Source organism: Uranotaenia lowii, chromosome 1 (assembly GCF_029784155.1).
Source record: "Uranotaenia lowii strain MFRU-FL chromosome 1, ASM2978415v1, whole genome shotgun sequence".
NCBI classification, from domain to species: Eukaryota; Metazoa; Arthropoda; class Insecta; order Diptera; family Culicidae; genus Uranotaenia; species Uranotaenia lowii.
The window spans coordinates 102,285,210-102,304,999 of NC_073691.1; the positions used below are offsets into that span (position 1 = coordinate 102,285,210).

The 19,790-nt window shown below is 38.1% G+C and overlaps 1 protein-coding gene and 1 long non-coding RNA gene across 7 annotated transcripts in view; one reads left to right on the forward strand and one right to left on the reverse strand.

Annotated features, from left to right (window-relative positions):
• The window catches only part of LOC129751154 (cytochrome P450 315a1, mitochondrial), a 78,646-nt gene that overhangs the window by 48,198 nt on the left and 10,658 nt on the right, over positions 1 to 19,790 (forward strand). The gene's annotated exons all lie outside the window — the stretch shown is intronic.
• LOC129751187 (uncharacterized) lies at positions 2,101 to 2,683 on the reverse strand. Its single transcript, XR_008738642.1, has 3 exons — positions 2,528 to 2,683; positions 2,316 to 2,409; positions 2,101 to 2,247 (listed from the first exon to the last, which is right to left on the reverse strand). It is a non-coding gene; the product is annotated as an uncharacterized LOC129751187 (long non-coding RNA).

Genomic DNA, 19,790 nt, shown 5'->3' on the forward strand with positions numbered 1-19,790 from the left:
GTTTAAGGCTTACCTTTGGGATAATCGAGTGGAACCACCGACCCTGCTCATCCTCGTCCCATTTGCGCTGCCAGTTGACAAGAGAGTTTCTTCGAGCCAAATAGTAAAATTCGCTGAAGACGATTTCACGTTGATAGGGGCCGTTCACTTATTACGTAAGCACACAGGGGGGGTGGGGGGGTTTCACATTTGCTTACGATCTCTTACCAGGGGGGTAGGGGGGGTTTCCAAAAATCTTACGTACGAAATGTTACATTGATAATTCGTCACAGCCATTCGAAACCATATTACTCAGGTTTTCCTCACTGCCTATTCATTGGTAATTTGTGACGTTTTGTTATTTATCTTTTAATGTCTATTAATTAATAAAAAAAAATTGCTGGTTCTATAAAACTAATAGAGATCCAATTCAAACCCTTATGCCACCAAAACACTAAATCACATTAATAAAACAGATCGTCACTTTTTGCGTTTCATCATAACAATCTTTTTAATTGAGAAATTTATAGAAACAAAAAGAAAAGTGACACGTTGTGACACCACTATTTGAATCCATCGAATTTCGAAAACGACTTCATCAACAAATAATCTCCAAAAGTCAATATGAGTTGTTTAAGATAATTAATTTCTAAACAGATTTTCCGGTAATAGACACTATCAACTCTAAATTTTACAAACGATTAACCAAAAAAAAATCCTAATACTTTATCGCTCACCACTGAAATGAGTCTGAGCTTTAAGTTTAGTTGACACCGTAATTGTCGTTAAACATTTTTGCAAAAATTTTTGTAGTTTAGAATGAATTTTTTTTTATAGATTTTTCTGATTTTCAGGTAAAAAACATTACAATTTTTATGGTACCTTGTGCTAACCTGATCTCTAACCCTTTTTTTCATCGGAATTTATATTTTATATTGTTTATTCGATTGTGGGAATTTATTGAAGTTTATTGTTACCTCGAACATACTATATCTAATATGATGGTTTTTAAAATCGTTTATGAAATTTCATCTGTTGTTTTGTATAAATTGTGCTTTTCAAATGCAATTATTAAGTTTTCCTTAAAAAGTGCTATGCCTTGAAGCATGGATGTCACATTTTTAATATTTTCAAGCTATTTTTGAAAAAAAAAAACGTGTCAATTTCTCAAACAATAAAAAACGTAAGATCTTACATGGGGGGAGGGGGGTTTTTGAAAAATCTTACTTTTTCTTACCAGGGGGGGAGGGAGGGTTGAAAATTTCCAAAATCATGCTTACGTAATTAGTGAACGGCCCCATACGTGTCGCCTTCCATCGCTCCCACCTTTGCCAGAGAGTCTGCCTTCTCATTGCCCACTATCGAGCAATGAGAGGGAACCCAAACAAAGGTGATGGTAAAGCTACGTTTTGATAAAGCACTCAAATTATTTCGTATCTTCTCGAGGAAGTACGGCGAGTGCTTTCCCGGTTTTATCGAATGGATTGCTTCAACAGAGCTCAGACTACCCGTTACAATATAGTAGTGTCCATCTGGCCGTGATGCGATACTGTCCAAAGCCCAGTGAATAGCTGCTAACTCTGCTACATATATAGAGCATGGTGGCTGAAGACTGTGAGAGGCGCTAGATATTTCGTTGAACACTCCAAATCCTGTTGTTTCCTCTATAAGAGATCCATCGGTAAAGTACATTTTATCAGCATCGACGTGTCTATATTTAGCTTCGAAAATTCTTGGAATCAGAAGAGGGCAGAAAAATATATTTTAAAAATAATAAGATTTCGGCCAAAAATGATAAAAATTTTGGTTGGGAAAAAGCACAAATATATTTCTGGTCACACTGACAAAAAATATCGATTTGGTTTAAACTTATCGTTTGATTCCAAATAAAATACACCCTTTTTGAAAATGATGCATGATCCTTATCAAAATAACAAAATTTATTTGGGTAAAACGCATAAAAACTCATTGATTCGAAAGTAAAAATAAAGTAAGGTTTGAAGCAGTTTAATTTTTCCAATTAAAATTAAATCAAGTTATATTTCTTTTAAATTTATGTTTATTGATGGAACTCAGAATTTACTAAATGAAATCACACAAACATTATAAAAAATCATTTTATTTCGGAATCAGCTCCGATTTGTTATCACTATCAGAGCAGGACCTATGTATCTGCGAAGTTGGATACCCAGCTTGCGGTCCTCTAATAAATACGGCACCTCCACAAACCACTTTGATACGGACCAGGCGATGAAATTGTCCAATGATCTGCGGAAAGTTTGTTTTACTTTAAAATTTGTTAAAAAGTATAGGTACGATGGTTTCAATTGACCTACCTTTTATGCAAACTGTCGTCCAAATTTTAAAGGGGCTGCAACAAATGGCTCAAGGCGTACTACTAGTTTTTCGGTGGCTCTTGGGTCGTAGCATCTGAAAAATGAAAAAAAAAAGGTGTTGGAGAAATGATTTTAATTTGCAGTAGAAGAATTGTGTTTTCCCGGACGGGCTTGGGTAGTTTTCAAGGTAAATTGAAAATTTCGAAACCTACCTTGATAGCTGCTGGCCGATGGACATGCCGTTGCTGTTGGTTTCGGATCATATTTTCTGTTTGAGCCATGGCCAGGTGTACTCCGACCATTTTTTTCACTTTTGTTGTTCTTTTTCGGTTTGTCTTTTTTTCTTCTTTCCCATTTTTAACTTATCGTTACACGCTCATTGAAATAGACCTATCACAAATAACAAAATTGTTTTGCTAATTTCATTCGAATAAATGTAAACAAGAACCATGCGAATGGCCAGAGTCCATAAAAAAGTAGAATCAGCTCTGTTCAAATGTGTGCTTCAGAAAAGGTATGGACATAATTTGAAAATACCAATGTTCAAAAATAATGTTTTTAAAAAGAATTGAAAAGCAGCAAAATCACAAGCAAAAGTAAACCGATGCATTTGAATTTCATTAAAAACTTTTCGATAGTTTCATTTGATGTAAAAAGTAATTTTGATAACCTTTTTTTAGCAAATTTTTAATCAAGAACAAAAAGAATAGGCATAAGTTTTTTTGTCTTGTCTTTATTAGTGACACTTATTTGCATAAGTTTTTCATCACGTTTTTTCAATAAGTTTTTCAGAAGAAACAAATCTCTTAAGCAAGTTACTCTGTGACTGGGGGAGGAAGACTGAAATTTGCTGTATCGTTTTCTGTATCGTTTTTTTACTGTTCGGCAAAAAGCCAGCAATTGTTGAAAAGATTTGTAATCGTTCAAATTTTTTGCTTTAGATGATCAGTTTCGTGTAGCGAGTCATGTAACTCAGTTGTTTAGGTACTTAATTTAGATTTGGCTGTTTTTAGAACAACCATTAATCAAACCATTTTTATCTATCAGCTTCAAAACTTTAACGAAATTTGAGCGACTCAATACGCCTGATCATGCAAGAATATGCCAGAGCAAAACGAAACCTAATTAAATCATTGTTTCATGCAAAACAAGTGCTTTTCAGCATCAAACAAGTTTTGTTAAAAATCACTAAATAAGAAAGTAAAATTTTTAACCTTCGCACTGGTCGGTAGATTGATGAGAGAAATTTGACGTGTGAAATATTTTTTTCTTTTTTTATTCAGTCTTCCTCCCCCAGCTCTGTGATAGGTAAATACTTTTTGAGAGTACTCAAAATTTATAATTCATAATTGTATTTTGGATTTTTTTTTTATACCAATCGTTTTCAAAGGTGAATATGGCTTGAAGAAGAATAGGTTTTATTTTTGGTTCGTTATATATTTCTTTAGAAATTTGAATTTAAATTTGAACACCGGTTCGACTATTATCGATCAAAACATTGGTTGAATGATCTATCATTTACCGATCGAAACCAATTTCGGTCTGTCATTGAACAAACTTGTCGCTAATTTGGGAGATTTGACCGATTTGACATTTCACTGCGGAATATTTTTCCACTGCACTGACAAATCATTTGACACTTTAGTGTGTAAAATTTCACACATTTTGGAAATAAGTAGACCAACACATTAAATGTGTGAAGGTACTGCTGCACATTAATGTAAAACACCCTGTAAGGAAAAGAGATGTGTGCGTTTCACACATTATGCAGAAAGCGTTGAAAACGGTGAAATGTGTGAAATGTACATAGCTTAATAAGAAAAATGTGTGAAATAAAGCAATGTTTCAAAAATCTGAGATGATTCGGTACTGAAATTAAAAATTTGTTGCTATTTCAATTAAAATCACTTTAATTAAGTCAATTAAAAGATTCACAATTGATTGGCCCTATTCAAGAGCTGGTGTGGGAATAAAAATTTCTTCCAGCGGAAAACACGGGTGGGATCTAAAAAAAAAATGAAAACGATTTTAGATATACTTAAAAGGTTTGATTTTATTAGTGACGGTTACTTACCAATAATTGACTATATACGACTCAAGACGAAGATTTGGTCCTAGAATTTCTACGAATTTCTGTTCCTACGGCTCTTTCTCGATTCGTGCAAAACTGATGAAGGAAAATCTGAAACAATAAGTTTTATTTCACACAGTTTTTCCTTACCCGCTTATTTCGCATAATGTGTAAATTTGGGAGTTGCATGGTGTGTAAAAATCACAAATCAGTTTGACAGCTCCATATATTTACCAAAAATGTGTGAAATGTTTTTGTAAAATGTGTGAAATGATGTATCAGTGTGTGGTGAGTTCACGTTCACGTTCGAGTTCACAAGAACTGTAAACCGGGCTTAAGGTGGTATAAGTGGATGGCCGGAAGTATTGCTGTTCCACTCTTTTTTTCTATTTCTGCGATAGCTGATTTGGGCTCCCGGAGGGTACCACTGTAAAAAAAAAAATTATAGTATTCAAGAAAAAAGTGAGCATTGTTCTACATAGGGTTATTTATCGCCTCAAATTAAATCGGCTGAACGAGCGAAGAACAGTGAAAGATGATTCAATAAAAAGTTGTAAAAAAAAAAAACATTTATATCAAATATTGTTATCGGATTATCTATTGTTTATAAAAAAATTGTTTGCATTGTGATTGGTCAATCATCGATAAAAATCACGGAAAAAATGAATAATATAAAGTTGCCAAAACAAACATATACACTACATATACTTATCCGATTATCTATTGTCTATAAACAAATGTTTGCGATGGGATTAGTCAATAAGCGGAAAAAATGACGAAAAAAAATGTAAACCTGAAGTTGTTTAACCCTCATCCGCATTAGGGTGTCATTTTGACACCATTGCAAGTTTGAAGGCTTGTAACTTTTTTCAGAAGCTCCAAAATACAAAAATTTCTTCGGGGACCTTAAATGAATTCAAAAGTTCTTCAATATTGCATCTTTACTTTTTTTATGGACGAACCCTGGAAGCCTGGACAAAAAAAAAACTCCCTTTTCCAACTTTTGGTGTCATTTTGACACCACAAAAGTAAAATCTATTTAAGTCGTTTGAATTATTATGAACTTCATATAATACTTATATCAATAGAAACCTTGTAATGTCAGTAAAATCTGTTTAGAACATTATATACAGCTAAAGCTACTAGTTTTCTCGTTATTCAGCATGAAAGAAAAAAAATCCGAAAAAACATGCCTCACGAAAACTGCTGTAGTTCATATGTTACACGTCCAAAAAATATTTGCCTTATGCATATGAAAGCTGAAGTTAATGCCTACATCATGGAGACAAGAAATATTTTTTTAAATTTTTTTTAATGAAATGGTCACAAAAAGTTTAAAAAAGGGGTCTAAAAAACCTACTTTTCATTCGATTGCTAGTAAATACTGTTTGAGCGATGGTAGAGTTTTGAAAAAAAATATGACTACAAAATCTATTAAAATTCCAACATTTTGCTGTCTTCGGATTTTTGATGCAACAAAAATTGAATTAACTGGAATTTTTCAAAGTTCACTACTTTGCGCGATTTTTTTACAAATTGAAATTTCATCTGTTTTTATGGTCCACTGTCAGGTTGTACCCAGATAATCAGTGCTTTTACTTTGTTTGGACCAATCAAGAGTATATTCATTGGAAAGCACATTTAATCTACATTCTAGTGAGGTGCTACAATCCACGCTGTGAGATTTCACAAAAATATGAAAATTATAAACGTAAAATCATTCCTGAATTTCTAGAACTACAAGCACCGCGTCCAGCAAAACGTGTTTGATTGCTCTCCGAGTAGGTACGGTGAGTGATGATTCGGCCAAGCCGAGAGACGAAATAACGATGCGTGTCGGTGCAGAGAAATATTGGATTTTTGCAACTCTTCCAAAAGAAGAAGAAAAACTACCGCAAGACGTCAAAGCTGTTGCACTGAAACAAACAATTCAGATTATATTTAGGAGTTTTTGCAGGCAAAAAAACTATTGTTTAAAAGTCAATTATGAATGATGCAGTGACATTTAAATCCGTTTTCAATGCATTTTACCAATTCTTAAATGATTTATCACATTTATTTAGAAAAGAAATGTATCTAATCATTGATTTGAAAAACAAAACGGGAACCAATCTATTTCTTTATTTATAAAAAAATTATAGTATTAAGGGATTTATTTTCATTCCAACTCAATCGCTCAAGCAGAACGGTTGTGTTCTCCCAACGTTTCGACCGGAGTGTGTTTTATTATAACTCGCTGCTTTTGTGAAATCGAACAGTGCAGTTAGTCCGAACGTGGTGGTTTGTTTTTCTACCGACCAAATCGTTTGCCGAATTCCAGAGACACGAAATCGAAATTGGCGTGAGTTTTATCTGGCCATAATCATCGGTACGAGTGTTGTCGCCATCGGGGAAGTGTTAATTGTTCCCCCGACAAACCCGAGTGTGGATAACGTGGGAGCTGTTACCGTTGGTTCCGGTGCTGTTTGCCGTGGGTAGCAGGATACAGGACGTCTCGGTGGATCGGTCGTTTGCGTTCGAGAGCGTCATCAGTAGCAAAGACTCAACTTGGTCGCCATCTTCTTCCAAAGAGAACCACGTGGTTGCTGAACAAAAGAAGATACATGCAATTGAAAAGTGCAAGAACCATTGTAAGTCTCTTTTTTCATTTTTTCACAATTCTCTGGTCTATTTATTTCCTTGTACATTTTTTGAATTTTGGTTGTTTCGGTCATATTTTAAACACGGGCGACATTCGTGTTCCCGTGCAAAAATATGAACGAAGGCGGGGGGTTTAACTCGTCATCGGTGGACGAAAAGGAAGCCATGTACGAGAATGAAGAGCATTTGGAGGATTCAGACGATGCTGGTCCCTCAAGTGCTAATCATTCTCGTACGTCCAATTATTCTTCATCACCCACAGATGACAGTGTAGCTCCTCGACTCCGAACCTACACAGATGGTTTGTCTTTTTCTGGGCCATGGGTGGTTTTCATCCGGCCCAAAGCTAACAGCAAACAGCTCAATGTAGTGCAGATCACTAAAGATCTGGCGAGGTGGCCCTCCGTAACCAGCGTTACTAAGGTGCGACCCAACAAGTTGCGCGTTGTCGTGGACAATCGAAAAACCGCTAATGAAATTGTTGCCAGCAAATTCATTAACTTAGAGTACCACGTCTACATTCCGTCTCGAAACGTAGAGATAGAGGGCGTGATCTCTGAAATGAGTCTGGATGCGAACTACATTAAATCCCACGGCGTTGGTAAGTTTAAGAGCCTTGATTCGACTTCGGTCGAAATCTTGGATTGCCGCCAACTCAACACTACCACCGTCGTAGAAGGAGTTAAAAAGTACTCGCCTTCAGCCTCATTTCGAGTGACCTTTGCGGGTACCGCCCTCCCTCACTACGTCTTGATTGGCGGAGTTTTGAGGCTTCCTGTGCGGCTCTTCGTGCCTCGCCCGATGGAATGCAAAAATTGCATTAAATTGGGGCATACAGCTTCTCATTGTTGCAGCAAGAAGCGGTGCCCCAAATGCGGGGAGGTTCATGGGGAAGGAGCGTGCTCAGCAATAGAACAGAAATGTATCTATTGCGGGGGCTCACCCCATGATATCTCCTTGTGCGAGGCATTTAAGAGCCGCTGGGATAGTCAAAAGCGCTCTTTGAAGGAACGTTCAAAACGTTCCTATGCCGCTATACTAAAGAGCGCGGCGCCTCCGATCCAACCGCAGTCCAGTAACATTTTTACAGCGCTGCCAGTTGACAACGAGGATACAACAGATGAGGAGAATCCGTTTATTTTTGTAGCGAACTCACGGAAGCGTGCTAAAACAAATATCAAGACCCCCAAGATCCCGAATAAAATCCCGACAATCAGCCCTCCAAACAACATCATCAAGAAAGCGATTGCTGCAGAAAAAAAGAAACAAATTCCTCCTGGATTCCGCGCGACCTTTTCACCACAGAGTAATTCAACAGCAGCGGGGACTACAAACGCCCCCATTACTGATGCGGTTTTGCCAGAATCAGCTCCTCACCCAGGACTTTTCAAGTTTGCCGACATCCTTAATGGAATTTTCTCGTTTTTCAACGTAACTGAATCCATAAAAAGCATTGTTAGTGCAATGCTTCCTGTTGTAAAGACACTTTTGAAGCAATTGATGCAAACTTGGCCCCTTCTTTCAGTGTTTATCTCTCTCGATGGCTAATTTACGCCGAGAGGTCGGAGATATCACTGTTCTACAGTGGAATTGTCGTAGTTTAATCCCTAAACTGTGTTACCTAGTGGATAGATTTCCCTTAAACTTTTAAGATGCGAATTTACCGCAAGCACTTATGCGCCAACCGCTATTGCGGATGTGCTAGCGGACCAGTTAATTTGCCCGGACTCTTACCCCAGGGGGGGGACAGTTTTTATTTTCGCGCTCTAAAAAGGGAAGAAGCGAATTGGCAATATCGTTGGGAATCAAGATCGGCTCTTTGAAAATTCGTGTAAGCGCATCTCAATCCCAAAAACTTCAAGAATGTCCAAAAAGTAAAATGACTTACCAACGTATTGCCAAGTTACGTCCTCCGGGTGTCCACACATAGGTCGTCGTAGTAGCCTCCGCTGGGTCCACGACCAGTTGGTTTCCTGCGTGCGGTTTCCACTTTTTACTTTTCACACTACCGCGATCTATTTTCTTGATCTTTTCGCGCTCAACATATGACAATCAGATTCAAGTTATCTGATCAATTGCTACGACCGACTTTCAACCGACAATTTTTCAAGTATCTACTACGCTTTTTCCACGACTGGCTTCTAGCAAGGTTCAAGAAATAGAGACCATATCAAAGTCTTCCTTGTTTTCAGGAAAACTTCCCCAACCGCTTCCCCTAGGAGGTTTTCCTAAAACCGTCCGCATAGACAATGCAAAAATAACGCAATTTCAGCATTCTTTGGGGAACGCAGCCGGCCATACGTTAGTTAGCCATTCCACTTTAAGGACGCCCTCTCTATCTAAGGTCAAGAAGCGCCGCTTACACTAAGTTTCCAAGAATCTCAAAGAGTTTCACTTATATTACTAACGATATTGCCAATAAACTTCGGGGGCATATTTTGCCACGCAACACTACCCCTCCCTTAAAAAAGAAGGACTTTGGGTTTTTCTTTTAGGACATTAGTGATTTCTACTGAGTAATTCAGGAGCAAAATTTATAAATAATTAAAAAAAACTTAATTTAATGTACGCTATTTAAGTAATGACTATATTTTAGGGATAAAAAAAATCAACATGAATACAGACGCTACAAGCTGATTCAAACATTCAGAATCTTCAGTTATATACTAACGTTTCCATGGTCAACTAAATGCTCAATTAACCATCGAAACGCTTGTATGACCGTGGTTCCCTTGTTCCAGGTTTGAAGACCGACCCCTAGGCGATGATCGGTTCTTGCAAGCATAGGAATACTGTCCCCTAAAGATCAGCTTAATCCCAGAAGGGGTTACACGCACACGAGCCCTAAATGATTCCGAATTATTGAATGGCTACATAGACATCTTCCGAGTTTCCTAATTATTCACTTCCACTATTCTACTTAACCCAACAACACCCATTTGTTTCACACTGAAGTTTCTAAAGCATAATTAAAATTAAAACCTTCGAAACTATTATGCGGCCGTGGCTCCCTTGCTCCAGAATTTAAGACCGAAGTCGAGGCGGTGATTGAGTCTTGCACGCATAGGAATACTTCCCCCAACATCCTCAGCTTGATTCCGAAGGGGGTGACACACACACGGACTCAAATTGGTGTTTTTGAATAAGTGAAAAAGCAAAAGCTAATGCAAAAGAAAGCGGAAAGACATTAAAATAATAAGGTCTTCATTGCCTATTCAAAATCTACATCCTCCAGTAGGTAATTCAACGAACCCATTTTTCGAAACGCAACAAATTCTATCGGTTGAAAACTCTAATTGCAATCCATGTAGACCGGTACCAATTTTCCTTTATTCGGGGTCATATACGATCATCGTGGTAAACCACTCCGTCTCTATTTCAACCATCGGAAGTCCGAGGTGTTACTGACCTTCAACGACTTTGACTCAGGTCTCCAGCAAATAATTTCCAATTGGCCAGCGTCGTACAAGATTTCTTTAATTCAACAGTATTTAAAAATTCATTAAACTATCAATTTAAAGGAGATAAAATGTTTTCTTCTCGGAATGCACTAATTCAATTATTTTTAAAGTATAGAACACTAAACTATAACGAAGAAGGAAAAAAAATAACCTACATATCTACAAAAAACCCGACACCTGGATAAAACTATTTACTTAAGACACTATTTTGTATGTATTAAAAAAAACTACTAGGTACTTAAATTGATCGGAAGCATTGACACTTCATTGACACTTGAACAAGCGCCTGCTTAGTGGCGTGATCCTAATATTTTCCAACGAACTCTGGGAAATTTTACCTAGCTTGAAAACAATGTTCGGCACTTATCATGAAAAAAAATCACTGTTTTTTTTCACTTAGGTTATTTTTTTGTTTTTCTTAATTTTTCTTCATTGCTTCCGTACTATACGCACCAGTTTTTTCCGAATCTACAGTACCGTTCATAATTGTATAGAAATTGGAAGCACGAGCACTGTCACTTCGACTTTGAACTTCCATTACTTTTTACTCTGATGATATTTTTTAATCAAATTTTCTGCAAAAGATAGATCAACTATCACACTATTTTATCACAAAACTTGAGCTTTCTGGAGTTTGTGTGGCCTGAGATACAGTAATTGTACGAAAATCGGACATTTTGGACTTTTCTCATTCAAACTGCAATATCTCAGAAACTACGCTACATATTTTGCTTAAATTTTGCAGAGTGATTGTTAAAATGTAAAGCTATAATGTCTGAAGTTTTTGAAAAGTTTTATCGATGGGATCAAAAGTTACGCGCGGTACAATATTTCAGGCATGAACATAGAAATTCGATTTCTATAGAATTTTGCACGAATGTTTCCATAGAAAAGTCCTATTTTATGTTTAACAACCAGTAAACCTATTTCAACCAAAAAATCTAAATAATATCACGAGATTTTGATTTCAAAACACAAATAGATCATTTATTCCATTTTTCTTTTCTTTATTGCTTTCACCAGACATTTTTTGACTGATTCGTGGATGGAAACGATTTGGTTCTCATGAATCGTCCGAAATTCTATAGAAATCGCATTTCTAGGTTCATGCCTGAAAAATTGTACCTCCCGTTACTTTTGATCCCATCGATCGAACTTTTCAAAAACTTCAGACATGCTTACTTTATATTTCAACAATCACTCTGCAAAATTTCAATAAAAAATGTTGCGTAGTTTCTGAGATATTGTAGTTTGAATGAGAAAAGTCCAAAAAGTCCGATTTTCGTACAATTACTGTATCTCAGGCCACACAAACTCCAGAAAGCTCAAATTTCGTGATATAATAGTGTGATAGTTGTCCTAACTAACGCAGACAGTTTGATCAAAAAATATCATGAAAGTAAAAAGTTATGGAAGTTCAAAGTCGAAGTAGCAGTGCGCGTGCTTCCAATTTCTATACAATTATGAACGGTACTGTATATCTTCCAATAAATATGTACTAGTTCCCATCTTCTTCATAACTTTACACTTTATATAAAGGGGACCTAATTTTGCGCAAAAATTCTTCGATGCATCTGACAGAGCAAAGTTCTTGCGCCACACAATTTCACCAACACTGTAACTTATTACGCGAGTTCGTAGATCATACCGAGATTTAGAATTCTCATAGGCTTTGCGAATATTTTCCTTCACTACTAACCGAATCTTAGAAAGCTTTTCTATGGTTTTCTCATGATCTCGATCTTCGGGCGACGGACGTGGGGAATCTTCTGATCTCATTTCCCTTCCAAAATTCAAATAGAAAGGAGTGAATTTTGTACTTTCATGGACTGATGTATTTATTGCACACACAATCTCCGGTATTAACAAATCCCACTCTCTCTGATCAGCACCCAAATAACACCTTATCGTCGTCCCTATTATTCGATTTGTCCTTTCGGTAGGATTTGCTTTAGGGTGGTAGAATGAATTTTTCCAGTGCTTGATATTCAATTCGGATAAAAGCTTAGTAAAATTTTGCGATATAAACTGTTTCCCATTATCTGTCACAACAATTTCAGGTATGCCAAAGCGACACTTGATTTCTTCCCGGAAGAACTGAATAAGGACTTTGGAATTTGCGGCTCTGTATGGTTTTGCAATCACCAACTTGGAAAACCAGTCCGTGACCACAAGAAGCACACAATTCCCGTCTCTAGATCTTGGAAAATGTGTGATAAAATCTAAAGATATCACCTGGAAAGGGTAATTTGCAGGTTTTTGAGCTCCCATCGGTGCTACTTCACAACGGTTGGTAGACTTAGAACGCTTACACACCTCGCATTTCGAAACATGCTTACAGACATCATTGTACATTCCTGGCCAAAAGAAAAGTTGAGCAATTCTTCGTACTGTTTTAGTAATCCCAAAATGACTCCCATTGGGGCTATCGTGGTATTTCTCGAGAATTTCCAACCGGCGGGACTCTGGGACAACTGTCTTCCACTCTAAAGAATCATCTGGGGTTTTGGTTGTGCTTTTAAGCTGTAAGCCAGAATCATGTATTCTAAACTTTGGATGCTTACCCGGGCACTTAACAACATCTTCCTTCATACCGATGTACCAACTATCCGAAGGAGAGAATTCCAAGGCAGAAATTTCAATCTCTGGTATTCTAGACAAAGCGTCAGGAACCACATTCGAAGATCCTTTTTTATAAACTACGTCGAAATCAAACGAACCCAACTTGAGCGCCCAACGCGCCAACCGACCATAAGGATCTTTTAATCTATTTAAACAAGTCAAGGCTTGATGATCGGTTACTACAACAAAGTGAGAGCCTTCAATGTAATGACGAAACTGCTCAATAGCCTTAACCACTGCCAAGCATTCTTTTTCCGAAACGTGGTATTTTTTCTGAGAACCTGTTAACTTTTTCGACATAAAAGCTATCACCTTTTCTTCCATGCCTTCGCCTTGACACAGAACTGCACCGATCGCGCCTCCACTGGCATCACACTCGATACGAAAAGGTTTAGAATAATCTGGAACAGATAAAATTGCAGCGGAAACCAAGGCAGACTTCAAAACTGAAAACGATTCCATTGCAGCTTCGGTCATTTGAAAAACATCGCCTTTTTTCGTCACATCTGTGAGAGGGGCAGCTATTTGTGAATAATTTGGAACAAAACAACGGTAATACCCCGCCATTCCCAAGAATCGTCTTACTTCGGTACAGGACTTGGGAACCGGGTAGTTAACTACGGCCATTCCCAAGAATCGTCTTACTTCGGTACAGGACTTGGGAACCGGGTAGTTAACTACGGCTGTCACTTTTTCAGGATCAGTGTGAATTCCTTCTTTGTCCAAAATATATCCTAAATACCGAACAGAAGGAACACAGAAAAATGATTATCCTTGTTTATCGTGATTCCAGCATTCGAAAGTCTATCTGCCACTATCTTGATCATCTGAATATGTTCTTCGAAAGACGAGGTTGCTATGAGGACATCGTCTAAAAAGTTCCAAACTTTGGGCTGAAGATCTACTCCTAGAATTTTCTGAATCAAACGACTTAATGTTGCTGGGGCATTAGTCAGTCCAAAAGGCATAACTTTAAACTGATACAAACCACGGCCCGGAATAGTGAACGCAGTCTTACATCTGTCTGTCTCTTTGAGCGGAACCTGCCAAAAGCTGTCACTCAAATCGATTGTTGAAAGAAACGCAGTGCCTTCTATTTTACTCAAAATATCATCGATATAAGGTAGCGGATACGCATCTTTTCTAGTAACCTCGTTCAGCTTCCGAGAATCCAAGCATAAACGCACCTTCCCGTTTTTCTTGGCCACACATACCAAAGGATTATTCCACGAACTAGAAGAGGGTTCAACAACATCTAACGACAACATCCTATCCAACTCACGGTATATTTGTTCCAATCTAAACTTAGAAACCGGATAATAACGCTGTTTAAGCGGCTTAGCCCCGGAAGTATCAATTTCATGTTCCATGATGTTAGTCCTACCTAGAATTTCTTCCGTGGTGTAGCGAAAATTTGAAACAGCAACTGACAACAAACTACGCTGGTCATCAGTTAATTCATTTGACCGAACTGGCTCAATTTCTGTACATAACGAATCACAATGTTTAGATTGCTTAAGTAAATTAACAAATTGAGGCATTATCCCATAGGCTTTCCAGAAATCACTTCCTAGTATTAATTGTTTCTTTATGGAGGGAAGAATCAAAGTAGGTATAACGCAAGTTTTTCCTTCGACTTGAAACGGCACATTGACATATTCAACCGCAAGATGCTTTGTTCCATCTGCTGTAACAACGGATTGATCTACAGGGTGCTTGGTTAACGCTAAACTGTTAAGTCTCATCAAGCCATCTGAACCGATAATGGTACACATAGCACCCGAATCGAGTAAACCTACAAACGATCGACCTAAAATACTAACTTGCAAGTGGGGACGATTATCGTTCGCCACATACGTGATTAAGGATTCTACACAAAAAGATGAATTTCTTCTGAAATTCCCAAGAAGAGGTTGAGTGTCATCTGCGAAACCCGAGGCCTCTCCTATTTCCTTGGTCCCGCTGGTCCTTTTCCCGAGGGGTGATCATCCCGATTAGGACAGTTTCGAGATATTACTCCCTTGTAGCCACACTTGTAACAAATTATCTCTCCTCGGGGACGTGGACATGAATAAAAGAAATGGTCTTCGGATGCACAATTCCAGCATTTGGCTCGCGGTCTCTGTTTACCTGATTCCAACGAAGCTATACCAGCCGCTTCATCTAACTGCTCAGGAATCTCAACTACCTCTTCAGAACAATTTACATTCGCCCCTGGGGACATAGAAGAAGTAGGGTTCCCATCACCACCCCCCACATCTAAATATGAAGTCTGAATAGAGTGAACAGCTCTAGATCGTGCAGGAGTAGAAAGTGATGGTTCCAGCATACACGAGTATGGCAATCTTCGAACGTAACGCCCTCTGTCTAAGAGGAATTTGGCCGACTCAACTTTCTTACAAACTTGCGATAGCTCTTCTGTTGATTTCGGATCTTGCAGCATCACCTTCTCCATATAAAAAGAATTGAGATTTTTTTTCAAGTAGAACAATTTCTGACGATCTGACAAAGGGAATCTTATCCAACGAAAAAGAATATTCATGGCTGAAAAATACGACGTGAACGACTCCTCCTCTCCCTGAAGTCGAGCTTCTATCTCTTCCATTAAGAGTTCGTCGTAGTCCTGCGGTAAAAACTGCTCGCGAAACTTCCGCTGAAAATCATCCCACGAGATAAACGACATATATTTCTCCCGGTACCATCGCTTAGCCGTTCCCGACAACAAATACACCACAGACGATAGCATTTCCCCATCAGTCACTTGAGCTGCCCTTTTATACAACGCCACCGTATCCAAAAAATCATTTGCACTTAAACCATCATCGTTACTAAACTGTACATTCCACTGATGGATGGGTTTGGATTTCGAACGACCAAATGAAGAAGGGGGTGTATCCTGAGCGGCTAAGAAATCGATTCGTTGCTGCCTGTTCACAACAACGTTTTCCAATGATTGTAAAGTTGCCTGTAATTGGGCAATCCGGTCAAAAATCGCAGTGTTTTCGGGAGGACTCTGTTGAACAACATGTCTATTAAAAGCCGACTGCCTCTCCGGTGGATTAGGAAGATCTGCGACATAAGTTGTGGAATTCTGCCGAGCATGAAAAGGTTCACCTCTAAGATTTCGATTCGGTTTTGGTACCGCACCTAAACGTACGCGCGGGGTAGGCGGGTTCTCGTATGGGGGGAGATCATCATCGGAGTTATCGAAAACTCCCGCCGTAGAAGAGCAATGGGCTGCTAATCTTGAAATTCGATCTTCAAGATCATTGATTGTTTGATTTAACTCAGGTTCTTGAAATGTAATTTGTTTTGGTTTTACTTTATTAGTTTTCAAAAGTGATTTTTGTGTTAAATCACCAATTGCAGAAGGGAATAATATCCTCTAAAATGGTTCGAGCTTGCAAAAGCAATATCTCCCGTGATGATTTTAATGATGAATCATCAGTAACAATTCTCTTAACGCGATCAGCTAAATGCACAAATTGGGAGAAAAAAGGGGAGACATTATCAAAATTTTTGGTTACCATTGCCTCTTCGAGCTGAGGGTAGAGAGTATCAAAGTATTCGCTCATTTTCTCTATTTCCTCCTTTACATCAACAAATGGGTCGAGAATTGGGGACGATATTTCCCCACATTGCTCCTTGTGGAGAGTATCATCAAGAATTCTCTCTCTGAGTTCCCTACTCATTGTGTTAGTTATTTTCCTGATGGAGCATTCGTAATGGAGCTGCTCATCGCTAAGATATTTTACCTCCATGTTGGCTAATTTCACAAAAGTAGAAGTTCAACTTACAAAAAATCAGTTGAAGCTCCAAAAATAATTTATTAAAATCAATTGAAATGAACAATTATAGAACAACCGGGAAAATGTTTCTTACCTTTAGTATTCCTCTAAGTGTAGATCTATTATGAAACTGGATAGATCTAGTTTCAAACTTTTAAGTTCACTCCACTTTTGCTATTCAACAACACTACCCAGATTTTAACCTTCTTCTTATTCCAACCATCAATTCTTGATCACACTTTTGATTATTTTTTCCACTTAAAACAACCAAACCCACCTAAAACGGAAAAGGATTTGTCACGCTAAACTAGGATTTTAAATTTTTTCTTCTTTTTTCAAGTAATCCACTAAAAAAATATTATTTACACAATCACATCAAATTTATATTATTGGAAAAAAATAAACCTTTTGAAATCTCACACTTGGAGCATTAATTTAATCTTGCAAATTTTCTTCTGATTCCACACGTACCTACTTTTGATTTACTGGATACCAACTTCACAGGATTCACTTTTTACAGTAAAAATTTCTCCACCTTTGCATTGAAATGCTTACAACAATTCAGGCACAGTCAGTCAACTTGATAAGGTTTCTTCTTCTTCACTCCACAGAATGGGTTCTGCTCCAACCAAACTGGTTAGCAAATTCTCCAGGGGTTTTTATAAATTTGCAAAGATATAACCGAAACAGAGTTTAGAGAAATTTTGACCGTGACCATACGAAGTTTTGTTTAATAAGAAATTATCTTACGATTTAATAGAAAAGTAAGATCGCATGCCACCGAAACTAATCTAAATATTCCACTAATAAACTACTTCTAGTTTTCGACTTAAAGTATTTCCCGACGGTAAGTTTGCAACTGCTGGGATCTGTCGAAAATAGAATTCTCGCACTCTCCTGCTATAATTTTGAACCAAAGAATTGAATATATTTTATCTCCAATTATTATTTAGTGCTCTCCAAATGATTATGGCAAGGTTTGACTTCAATTATGAAAAGAAAATTTCTTTTTATTTTATTTCTGAATAAATGATGATTTCGAAACAAAATGTAATATATAATAAGAAACAAAATTAAATTAAAATTAAGCCGATTTATTGGGCGCCATTGTTACCTAGTGGATAGATTTCCCTTAAACTTTTAAGATGCGAATTTACCGCAAGCACTTATGCGCCAACCGCTATTGCGGATGTGCTAGCGGACCAGTTAATTTGCCCGGACTCTTACCCCAGGGGGGGGACAGTTTTTATTTTCGCGCTCTAAAAAGGGAAGAAGCGAATTGGCAATATCGTTGGGAATCAAGATCGGCTCTTTGAAAATTCGTGTAAGCGCATCTCAATCCCAAAAACTTCAAGAATGTCCAAAAAGTAAAATGACTTACCAACGTATTGCCAAGTTACGTCCTCCGGGTGTCCACACATAGGTCGTCGTAGTAGCCTCCGCTGGGTCCACGACCAGTTGGTTTCCTGCGTGCGAATTCCACTTTGCCGCAGCCCGTGGCGTAGAGGATAGCCTTCAAGTCTTCTAAGCCAGCGGGTATGAGATCGAATCCCGGTCACGGCATACATAGTACACTTTCTGTGGGTTGGTGGTTTTAGCATTTGTAAGATGCTAGCCATCATATCCTCGAAAGATGTACGTTTAGAGTTAAGAAAAAGGAATCTCTTCGAGGAAACATCAAGTTTCATTGAGATCCTGTATGTGTTTGTGTTCGTTAAAAAAAAAAAAAATTTGTTTTTCTCTTTAAAAAAAAAGGTTCAAGGAATAGAGACCATATCAAAGTCTTCCTTGTTTTCAGGAAAACTTCCCCAACCGCTTCCCCTAGGAGGTTTTCCTAAAACCGTCCGCATAGACAATGCAAAAATAACGCGAGAGCAATTTCAGCATTCTTTGGGGAACGCAGGCGGCCATACGTTAGTTAGCCATTCCACTTTAAGGACGCCCTCTCTATCTAAGGTCAAGAAGCGCCGCTTACACTGAGTTTCCAAGAATCTCAAAGAGTTTCACTTATATTACTAACGATATTGCCAATAAACTTCGGGGGCATATTTTGCCACGCAACAACTGGATCCGTTCAAATTTCTTCTTCATGAAACTAGTTGCGATATTTTTGCCCTTTCTGAAACATGGCTTTCTTCTCAATCAAACATCTCATTCCACGATTCTAACATTATCCGTTTCGATCGCAACGATTCTTATGGAGGGGTGCTTTTGGGGATCAATAAGCGCCACTTCTTTTACAGAATCCACCTCCCTTTATCAGGAGGAATTGAAGCTGTTGCATGTCATACAACTATAAGAGGTAAGGACTTATGTGTTGTCAGTTTGTACTGGCCTCATCGAGTTACAGTGGATCGAAGTCACCTAGAGAACCTGTGCTCAGTGCTTGCTGAGCCAAGGTTGATCCTGGGTGATTTCAATTCGCATGGAAATGTCTGGGGAGAACAAATTGACGATAGTCGTTCTACTCTTATCTATGACATTTGTGACAGTTTCAATTTAACAATTTTGAACACGGGTGAAAAAACACGGGTACCTAAACCTCCTGCAAGACCAAGTGCAATTGACCTCTTACTCTGCTCAAATTCACTATCATTGGATTGCCAGTGGAAGGTAATCCCTGATCCCAATGGTAGTGACCACTTACCAAACAAAATTACAATCACCAATGGGGCCAGCACTTCGAATCAAACAAATATGGCATATGACCTTACAAGACACATCGATTGGAAAAAGTACTCGGACGAAATAACAGATGCCCTTGATTCTATGAATGTTTTACCTCCTTTGGAGGAGTACCACTTCCTTTCACGTTTGATCCATGAAAGTGCACTTTACGCTCAAACAAAACCCATCCCAGATTCATCTATCCTTCGAAGACCCCCAAATCCAT